The sequence below is a fragment of the Felis catus genome, chromosome C2, assembly GCF_018350175.1.
Source record: "Felis catus isolate Fca126 chromosome C2, F.catus_Fca126_mat1.0, whole genome shotgun sequence".
NCBI classification, from domain to species: domain Eukaryota; kingdom Metazoa; phylum Chordata; class Mammalia; order Carnivora; family Felidae; genus Felis; species Felis catus.
The window spans coordinates 25,113,206-25,124,492 of NC_058376.1; positions in this window are offsets into that span (position 1 = coordinate 25,113,206).

Sequence of the window (11,287 nt, forward strand, 5' to 3'; positions counted from 1 at the left end):
ACTTTCCTTTTCCCTGCTGTCAAGGATCCAATAAGGTCAGTTCATTTAAAATTTAATGCATGAGGTGTCTAATCTCCATATGTTCAGGTATTTGGTGAAATATGGTTTGTTTGATTTGCAGATGCTCTGATAGATTTATCTTCTTTAAAAATTTTTCAGAACAACGTATTTTTATTTTTAGTAGTGGTGCAGAAGCTTAGATAATGCAATTTTAAATATGAAGGTTTTTAGTATGTATTTTTGCATCTAACTGTAAGTGTTCACCAGAAAATAAGGAAATATATCTTCATGACCTAATAACTTATTCAAAAACTGGCCTAGATTTTCTGATGCTCAAATTCATTATAAAATAAAAACAGTGAAAAGAACTTTTGCTATGAACACTAACATGCAAGGTAAACTTTTAATTCACAGTGAGCAGCAGTCAGATGACACCTTCTAGGGTCCATTAAAAAAAGATCTCTAGGCTTTTTAGTGAATTATGAAATGGTAATGAAAATTTGTCATCTAAAGTGAAATTTATTAGAAGATTATTTAATTCAACACATGCTTACTGAGCATCTTCCTTGTATAACGTATGAAACTCAAGCTTGAAAAACACAGGTTTTAGGGAAAACCCAACTATAAAGTTACCTATTTCTAGATATGAAATATTGAATTCCTAATTTGTTCCTAAGCAATTGCACATATGGTATATGTCTCCTATTAGCACACATGTAACATTAAAAAAACACTGATAAATATGTGGATTTAAAACTGTACATATACATTAACACGTTATCCCATCATCATTTCACCACATTTTTATTGTGCATAATTTTAACCAATGCCCTCTTAATGGTCAGCTGAGTAGTCTTATGAACTCAGTCTAGAATACTTTTACTTGATGCAAACTCCAGCAAACATTTCCCTAATAGAAAGCGTACTTGCAATGTTGCTTCCCCTGACATACTGCATTCCATCTGGTTTTCAGAGTAGGAGTTGTGGAAAAATGCCAGTGCACACTGCTTCTGTCCAAGCAGTTCATTGATTTCTTTCATCTTCGGCTAGTTTGGGTAACTTGATGTAGTCCCCATAGCAATGGGTTGTCCTTTCAATTCCCAAGTGATTCCTGTTCAAAGGAAAGCTATTCCTCCCATATGGCAGCCCTAATAAATTAATAAAGGTAATAAGTGTCATGCCATCTGCACTTTACATGTGAAGGACATTAATCAGGGTAAGCCTCCCAGCTGGGTGGTATCTTTAGTGTGTAGCCACCTGGCACACAAACAGTGTCATGGATCAATCGAGGCTATCAACACAGGACAAGATATGCATGAGCTAGCCATCCTGCATTAGGTTAATCTGCAGAGATTCCTATTTACCACAGGCTTGCTTTTGTACTATACTGAACATCCATCCACGATTAATGATTTATATTTGAATAGACAGCAGGTGAGTTCTTAAAAGTTTCAATTAACCAAATTAGAAACTTGCAAGTTAGTAATAATGGAAATACAGGAAACAAACTATATTTAATAGCATGGGAAAGGAAAAGTCACACACCAAAGAGAACTTGTGGAAAAATTAATGCTGAAAACTTTGGTTTCAGGATGCTTGGGTAGACATGTTGCACCACATCTTGATGAAAACTGCTGAAGTTTCTGATGTAAGCATTTAGTGCTATTAATTTCCATCTGAGTACTGCTTTAGCTGCGTCCCACACATTTTTCATGTTGTAGTTTCATTTTTACTCAGTTCAATATATTTTTTATTTCCCTTGAGGCATCCGTCTCTGACTAGTAGATTAGTTGACAAACTATTGTTTACTTCCCAAGTGTTTGAAGTTTTTCATATGATCTTTCTGCTATTGATTTCTAATTTGATTCCATTGTTATCAGAAAACATACTTGATGATGCCGATTCTTTTAACTGGTTGAGAATAGATTTATTGCCTGGGGTATGGTCTATCTTGGTATATGTTCATAGGCACCTAATATCTACTCTACTTTCTTGAGGGTAAAGCGTTTGATAAATGTCGATTGTATCCTATTTATTGATGCCACTGTTAAGTTCTTCTATATCCTTCCTGATTTTTTGTCCTACCCTCTCAATTGTTGAGAAAAGGGTATTAAATCCTCCAACTACTTTTGTGGAAGTGTCTATCTTTTCCTTTCAGTTGTATAAGTTTGTTGCCTTATATATTTTGGTTCTTTTATTGGATCTTATGTTTCTTTGCTGAGACTGTATGTTTCCATGTATGTTTGTTTCAGTCAATTTTATAATTATTCTTTACTTGAGTTATTGTTTTGATTATTGCTTTAAACTATTTTCAGGGGATTCTAACATCTCTTATCATATCTGTGTTGCCTTTTCTCATTTGAGTTGAGAACGTCCTAGTTCTTGGTATAATGAATGATTTTTTAATGAAACCTGGACATTTTGAGTATTATATTATGAGACTCTGGCTCTCATTTAAATATTATATTTCATCTGGACTCTTTTGATATCAATTTGGTGGTGAGGAAGCTATACTTCACCTCTTAGTGAGAGTAGGAATGGGAATCTAGGCTTCCTGCCTGGTCTTTACTGATACTGCCCAGGTTAGGCAGCTCATTACTACCTGCAAAGGATAAATATCTTGGCTTCCTATATGACCTTCTCTGTCATCACCCCAGTAAGGTAGTTGAGGGTGCATTATTTCAGCCTGAGGGTGGAAGGCTAGAGTCCCCTGCTAGTCATTTGCTAGTGCACTGGAAATGGGGGCTGTTCCAGCCCTTCCTCCCACATTACACATGCATTACTCTTACTTGCTGCAAGAGTAGAGTGATTATTGTATCAAAGTGTTTTGGCTTTCTAGGTGAGCCCTTTATTGGTTCTTTAGCTAAAATCAAACAATATTTTGTTGGGGCTCTTTTTTTCTTCTTCTTCTTCTTTTGGCTGGTCTCTTTGGCCCTTCTGGGTTACCAGTTTCTCCAGCACCAATGATGGGATATACTTGCCAAAAGGAAAACCTAGAAATGTCACTTCTGTGTCATTCCCTGGGTCCTGACAATTCTAGGTGTTCTGACTTATATGTCCTATCTTTCAGAGTCTTTTATATTCATTTTATATATAACTTACAGGATTTTTAGTTGGTCTTAGTGGGAGGTACAGGTAAAAATATTTCTACTCTGTGTTCACTGAAGCACAACCTCAATTTACCATCTACTTATGTTTCATGATATAATAAAACATATCTTTGGAATAAGTGTAATCATTTTTAGTTACTGTTTAATGATAATTATGAAAAAGATGATGAGGCAGATTTGACTTCTAAGATGTCACATCAAAAATATCTCTATCAAAAAACAAATAACCCAGTGAAGAAATGGGCAGAAAACATGAATAGACACTTCTCTAAAGAAGACATCCGGATGGCCAACAGGCACATGAAAAGATGCTCAACGTTGCTCCTCATCAGGGAAATACAAATCAAAACCACACTCAGATATCACCTCACGCCAGTCAGAGTGGCCAAAATGAACAAATCAGGAGACTATAGATGCTGGAGAGGATGTGGAGAAACGGGAACCCCCTTGCACTGTTGGTGGGAATGCAAATTGGTGCAGCCACTCTGGAAAACAGTGTGGAGGTTCCTCAAAAAATTAAAAATAGACCTACCCTATGAACCCAGCAATAGCACTGCTAAGAATTTACCCAAGGGAAACAGGAGTACTGATGCATAGGGGCACTTGTACCCCAATGTTTATAGCAGCACTCTCAACAATAGCCAAATTATGAAAAGAGCCTAAATGTCCATCAGCTGATGAATGGATAAAGAAATTGTGGTTTATATACACAATGGAGTACTACGTGGCAATGAGAAAGAACGAAATATGGCCCTTTGTAGCAACATGGATGGAACTGGAGAGTGTTATGCTGAGTGAAATAAGCCATACAGAGAAAGACAGATACCATATGGTTTCACTCTTATGTGGATCCAGAGAAACTTAACAGAAACCCATGGGGGAGGGGAAGGAAAAAAAAAGAGGTTAGAGTGGAAGAGAGCCAAAGCATAAGAGATTGTTAAAAACTGAGAACAAACTGAGGGTTGATGGGGGATGGGAGGGAGCAGAGGGTGGGTGATGGGTATTGAGGAGGGCACCTTTTTGGATGAGCACTGGGTGTTGTATGGAAACCAATTTGACAATAAACTTCATATATTGAAAAAAAATATCTCTAGCATACTACTAAAATGACACTATCTTCAATTTGTTATTAAATGCAATATATATATATATATGTATATATATAATAAAATAAATTATAATGTATAATGAAATTACATAAAACAAGTGTTACCTAGATAAAACTATGGAATAAATGGAAAAGAGCCTGAGATGAACTACATTTGTAGGATGACAGAAGTCTCTAGAAGAAAGGAAAAGATAATAGTTTAAAAATGACAACCTGTACCCAGATATTCCACATTCATAAACCAGGTGTCAATGGTTTTGAACGGCCAGACACAAGTAGTTACTTCTATGTATATTAAGTGGAAACTAACCTGAACATTTAAAAATCTTCAAGTTCCTTTGAGCATCATGTTAGTATATTTATCATTTTTTAATAAAAAAACTTATTTGGATTATCCATTATATTTGTCATCATTCGCATTGCAAGTTCCCTGAAGACGTGAAACTGAGACGTAAGCTTTCTTTTTTTTTCACAGGGAGATGCCAAAGGTTTTATAATAAGGACGTTTGCTATTTATGTACTTCTTAAGATACTTTAAAAATGATGAAAGGGCGGGGCGCCTGGGTGGCGCAGTCGGTTGAGCGTCCGACTTCAGCCAGGTCACGATCTCCCGGTCCGTGAGTTCGAGCCCCGCGTCAGGCTCTGGGCTGATGGCTCAGAGCCTGGAACCTGTTCCCGATTCTGTGTCTCCCTCTCTCTCTGCCCCTCCCCCGTTCATGCTGTGTCTCTCCCTGTCCCAAAAATAAATAAACATTGAAAAAAAATTAAAAAAAAATGATGAAAGGGCAAGTATAGGTTTATTTAACAGTGTATTTCACGCAACTTTATTTGAAAATATTTGATTTCCAGACATATCATCGCCTCTGTACAAGGAACTAGTGTTTCAAAATCATGTATCCAATATGTAAAATCTATGTCCTTTTAACACTAGTAAGAATATAAAGTCATTCTGTTTAAAAGAAATTTTTAATGTTTATTTATTTTTGAGAGACAGAGCATGAGCAGGGGAGGTGTAGAAAGAGAGGGACACACAGAATCTGAAGCAGGCTTCAGGTTCCGAGCTTTTAGCACAGATCCCGACGTGGAGCTGGAACTCATAAACCTCAAGTTCATGACCTGAATCGAAGTCAAATGCTCAACCAACTGGGCCACCCTAAAATCATTTTGTTTCAAATAAAACTCATTATTAGTTAAAATATTTTTTTTAATTTTCTATAATAAAACCAATTCTTCAGTGCTTTTACTTCAAAATTATTTTAAATTTATAATTCTTGTAAAACAAATTTGAGTTAATGAAAGAAAGAGCAGATATTTCAACTGATATCTAAATCACATAATTAATCATTCTAATATTTTCACTTATCCAAATATATTGGTATCTTTAAAAGTTACCAAGCCATGAAATTGAAGACATTTGGAAATTCACTGTCTAGAAAGTTTTCCTGAAACTTGGCAGGTTTTTAGCAGTCATTAGTTGAAATAAATATTCATAGATTTTCTACTGTTATTTGATAAACTTGTTTGATGCTCCAAGGTAAAAGGTGGAGAATTAGAATAACTTAAATTTGATTACCATCTATGTATGTAAAAGACACATACATATCTTAGCTCTTTCTGTTGCTACTGTAGATATTCTTATTTGTTTGTATATGTAGTTTTATTTTTGGTGGAAAGAACTTTTAAGTGTAGACATTCCATTGGTTACTATTCGTGGCCTTATTATCTCTATTTCCTTTTACACAGTCTCCATAGACCATAATGTCACTAGTCCTGGCTCTGGTTATCACTAATACACTGATGGCTTTCCTTTTCACATTTCTTAAAGACTGCCGTCAGCCAGCTACAAAAGAATTCTGCTTGGACTCATAAGTATATCAAAATCAGATGTCCAAATATGACAATCACATTACCAATTCCTACTGACTTATTATTATATTATCCTACTCATATAGCTCTTTTGTTGTCTCTATTGTCAAGCTATCATTAGGTGTACATCAAGACTATAGTGGGGAAGAGAAAACACTCTTAAGCTGTACCAGTGGTACAAGTTCTGGCTCTACCACTTACTAGTCACATGACATTGGACAATTTACTTAGCCACTCTGATTCAATTTTCTCATTTATACTATGAAGTGACATACATATTACTTACCTCATAGCATTTTTGTGACTATTAATAGCATGTTATCTGTAAAGTACTTAGAATAATTTCATATGTGCGTTAGCTATCAGCTATTATTACTATTATTTCTTGTCCGGATGACTAAAATGACATTATAGTCTTACCTGTTGATACTGTGGCATTTCAAATCCATTTTTAAGGATATTACTAGAATAGTTTCCAGAATCGGATCATTTCACTTCCCTACTTAAAATATTTCTATGGCCCCCGTTTATGATACAATTCTTTGAGAAGGCTACAATCCCTTTGGTGAACTGGCTCATGAATATTTATTAGGTTCAACTCCCATCAGTCCTTGGGATATTCTGAGAAGCAGATTCTGAAGTACAGGTGGGTGTGTACAAAGTTCATTAGGAATTGCTCTTGGCATTAGCATCAGTTAAACAAGAGACAGAAATGGGATTGAGCAGAAAAAATGTTGAGCTGTGATACAGTCCCAAAGGAAAGCTTAGCTGATTTTACAAGAATCTCTAAAACTGAAATGATCTTCTAAGTGCCCCATGCCAATTGAAAAGGAAGATGAGTATTTACACTCTCATGTCTATGAATTAAAGTTTGTGGGCATGGCTTCTGTTTCTGCCCCTAGTCAGTACATTGGTTCCTCCCATGTACTATTATGTTTTATGTCCACTGATGCAAAGAAATTCCTTCTAAATAAACAACTTACTTGGGTGTAATATGAAAGAGAGGGAAATTTTCCCCATTGTCTACCCCTACCTCACTTTTAGGAAGGTAGAAAAGAAGATAATCTTCTTTAGGCAAGTTCCTGATTGCAAAACTTGGTAAAAACTCTCCTTTTGGGTGGCCTGCATCTATCATTTACATACACAATAATTACAGATAGGGCAATAGTAAGTATTTTACTTTATGAATGTAGGGAATCAAGAGTCAGGATTCTTTATCTTTGTCACTGATGTTGTGAATCATGCAAACGTTTTTAGAATATAGTGCATGTATGTTCCTGTAGTGCCTATAGTGCAAGCCATAGATAAAGCAATATTGCATGCGACTAGCCAAGAAATCCCCCTCTTCTGCTGGATTAGAATCGCCCAAGACTCTTTGTTACATAGGAAAGCAAAACAAGAAACACATCAAATAGTAATTTAAAACGGTATTTTGCCAGTTCCTCCTTGCCCTGATATATCCACTTCGAAATAGAAGTAGCTACAAAACTCATGCTTTCAGTATCGTGTTCTCTCACTAAGGAAAAAATATTAAAGCCCCCCTACTTACAGCCTACTAAACAAGTATTTTGGGATTTATTTTAAAACCATTTTTATTCATAAAAACTTTGTGAGACCTTAGATCACAGATAACTTCTCAGAAGATAATTTCAAGAAGCATGGGTACAAATTACAAAATTACCTCCATTTTGCTACAGCCAATTATAGACTATAACATGCAGTTTACTAAAATAGTGATTGTAGTAAATTAGATTATTTTTTCAGAAATACTCACCACTCTTCTTTACTTCCATGGGAGGAGAGAGTCTCATCTCTTTTGTTTTGAAGCTTGGCCAAATATCTTGCTTTGCCATCAGATTGAGTGAGGTATACTTTCCCTTTCCAGTTGGGCTTAGTTATTTGATTTATTTTGGCCAATGGGATTTTTTTAAGTTTATTTGTTTTGAGAGAGAGAGCAGGCAAGAGCCTGCATGTGAGCTGGAGAGAGGCAGAGAGAGAGGGAGTCAGAGAGAATCCTAAGCCCCTGATGTGGGGCTCAAACTCACAAACCCACGAGATCATGCCCTGAGCTGAAATCAAGAGACAGACACTTAACTGAGCCATCCAGGTGCCCGGGCCAATGAGATTTTTAGTCACCATTTTACATTTGCATTTTTGTTCCTTTGTCATCATAACCACAACAACAACAGAAATAGGCCTGGGTTAACCTGCTGTCCCAAAGAAAAGATGGGAGACCCCTGGAACAGACAACACTCAGGAAAGCACAGTCTAGGTCAATCTTCTCCTAACGTTCTGCAGACTAATGACTAAGTAAATACTTGTATTCCACTGAGATTTTGTGATTATTATTATTTAACTTTTTTTTATGACAACAGTTGACTCATACAGTGGATCTTAGAGTTTTTTGACCAAACTTCATAGTGTACATTTCTACCTCAGCTTTTAAAAAATGTATTATTTAGGGCCGCCTGGGTGGCTCGGTTGGTGAAGCATCCAACTCTTGATTTCAGCTCAGGTCATGATCTGAGTGTTGTGAGATGGAACCCCACCCCCACATCAGGATCTGCACTGGTCCTGGAGCCTGCTTAAGACTCTCTTGCTCCTTCTAACACTCTTCCTTGCTCGCGTGTGTGCGCTCTCTCTCTCTCTCTCTCTCTCTCTCTCTCTGGAAATAAATAAATAAATATAAGAACATAAAAATGTATTATTTAAAAACTAGTCTCAGTATATTTTGAGAATATAGCCTTCAATATGCCTAATTTCATATCAATATTTGTATAGAATTGCGATTTTACTCAGGTACTATTGACGATCACCTAGATGTCATTGCTTTAAATAAAATCAGAAAATAAATGCATGCATACTAGATATAATGATTTATTATAAAAGTAGAAGTGCTGGTTGTTGACATATAAATTATTTATTTCCTGGTAGAAATGTTCTATACTCTGACAACTTGTATTTTTTCTGTCCCTCTTCTTCTCCACTATTGTTTTCTTTATTTCAACATTACTTCAGTTTATCCAATGTTATTTTATTTAAAAAAATCTAAATTTGAATTAGTAATTATAAAATAGTGATTGGATATTCAGTACATTGAAATTAAAAGAATAACTGACAAGCTAAAAAATTTAAAAAAAAAACCCAAACCAAAAAGACCAAGAAACAGCAAAGATTAAATATATTAGGAATTCTAATAACAATAGGGTAGAGGAATAAATGCTTATCTGCTGCTTTGGACCAGGTTTGTAGCTTAATCAATATGTGAACTTCTTTTCCATTGATGCTATTTTCATCATACTATACCTTGAAAAGTATGTCATTTAGGCCTAATTATAGATTTATCCTAAACATTGCTTAAGTAAATAATGTAATTGTTTAATAAAATAGATACAGCTTAGTGTTAAGTTTCTCCAAGTACATTTTAAAAAATAGTAATAATATAAGACTACTTTGTGGAGCCTATCAAGTCTAGGCTATTTGAGCTTTTGCCTCAAAGCAGATGGATCAAAACACTATGCAAGGATTTCCAAAATCTATTATAAACATAGCAGTTTTGAAATCTAGACATCAAAGTATTAATATATAAGTGTGCCAAATTTCTTTCATTATTCAATGACTCTTTGAGACTTCCAAAAAAAAGTGCTTCATTACCATATGGTTATCTAGTTATGTAACAGTATATAATAATAAGATAAATATACATTCTCAAGAAAGTATGAATGAGAAAATCTGTTGATTATAATAAACTCTATTTTTCTGTGGATAATTAGTTGCTCATGAAACACTATTAAAAAACAAGTAAATACATTCCTGCATTTATCAATACAATGTATAAAATGATACTGGAATATTAGTATTAGAATTATTTTAAACAGAATAATTCAGATGCTTCTTCTTAGCAGATTGAAATATAGAACAAATAAAGATAAGATGCAATGTTCAAATAAAATATTCTTTTTCATATTTGTTTTATACTTCCTTCCGTAAGATAAATGTCTTCAGTTGAATTTTTTTCTCATCAGGGGCGCCTGAGTGGCTCAGTCAGTTAAGCATCTGACTTCATCTCAGGTCACAAACTCACAGTTCATGAGCTTTAGCCCCACTTCAGGCTCTGTGCTGCCAGCGCAGAGCCTGCTTGGGATTCTCTCTCTCCCTCTCTCTCTCTCTGCCCCTGCCCTACTCATGTTTTCTCTCTCTCTCTCTCTCAAAATAAAAAAAAAAAAAAAAGAAAATTTTCTCCTCAGTAGAAGTTGGTTTTGTCTCGTCTTCTTGGTTTGATATAAGCCCATTTTAACACTGACACAATTGAGGCACTAGCAGGAGTGAAACAGGACAGAGGAAGTAGAGGATAAAAATTTATTAGTTTGGTGACATGATGCATGCTAACGTAATTCTTCCTGGACTTCACCAGCCAACTAGTAGGCCATTAAGGAAAAAGAAGACAGGTGTATTTCCATTGCCAGTTTTAATTAATTTCCCTAACAATTTTGTGGAGTCAAAGAGTTCCATGAAAACAGTGTTTGTCTAGACCTATAATTAAATATGAATGAGTGACACAAATTAAAATTTGAATAAACCGTAAAGTTTTTGTAGGCAAAAAATAAGCTTATCTCGTATTTTAAAAAATGAGTATTATGTTAAGAAACATGTTACATGGTTGAGTGCGTTTTGATAGTTCTATTCCAAACCTATTAATTCATTGAGTTTCACAAGTAATCTTCAACCCTTGAACCAAATAACTTAAGAGAATTAAGTGTATTGTTCAAGGAGGGAAATCTAAAAAATGTATTTCATAATCTTTTATCAAAATTGGTCACACAAAATTGTACAGTATCCTTCAATCAATAGTTAGATTACTTTTTATTTCTTTCTCATTTCTGATTCCATCCTATACCCTGTCCTCTACAATAAAGTAATAAAGTAAGTTCTACTGCCTTTACTTTTTTTTAATGTTTATTTATCTTTGAGACAGAAAGAGAGTGCACACAAGTGGGGGAAGGGCAGAGAGAGAGAGGGACAGAGGATCCGAAGTGGGCTCTACACTGACAGTAGAGAGCCCAATGGGGGACTCTAACTCATAAACCATGACATCATGACCTGAGGCAAAGTCAGATGTGCAACATACTGAGCCACTCAGGCACCCCAGTTCTACTGCTTTTAATTATGTGAAAATATCATTACAACAATAGCAGTAAAATAT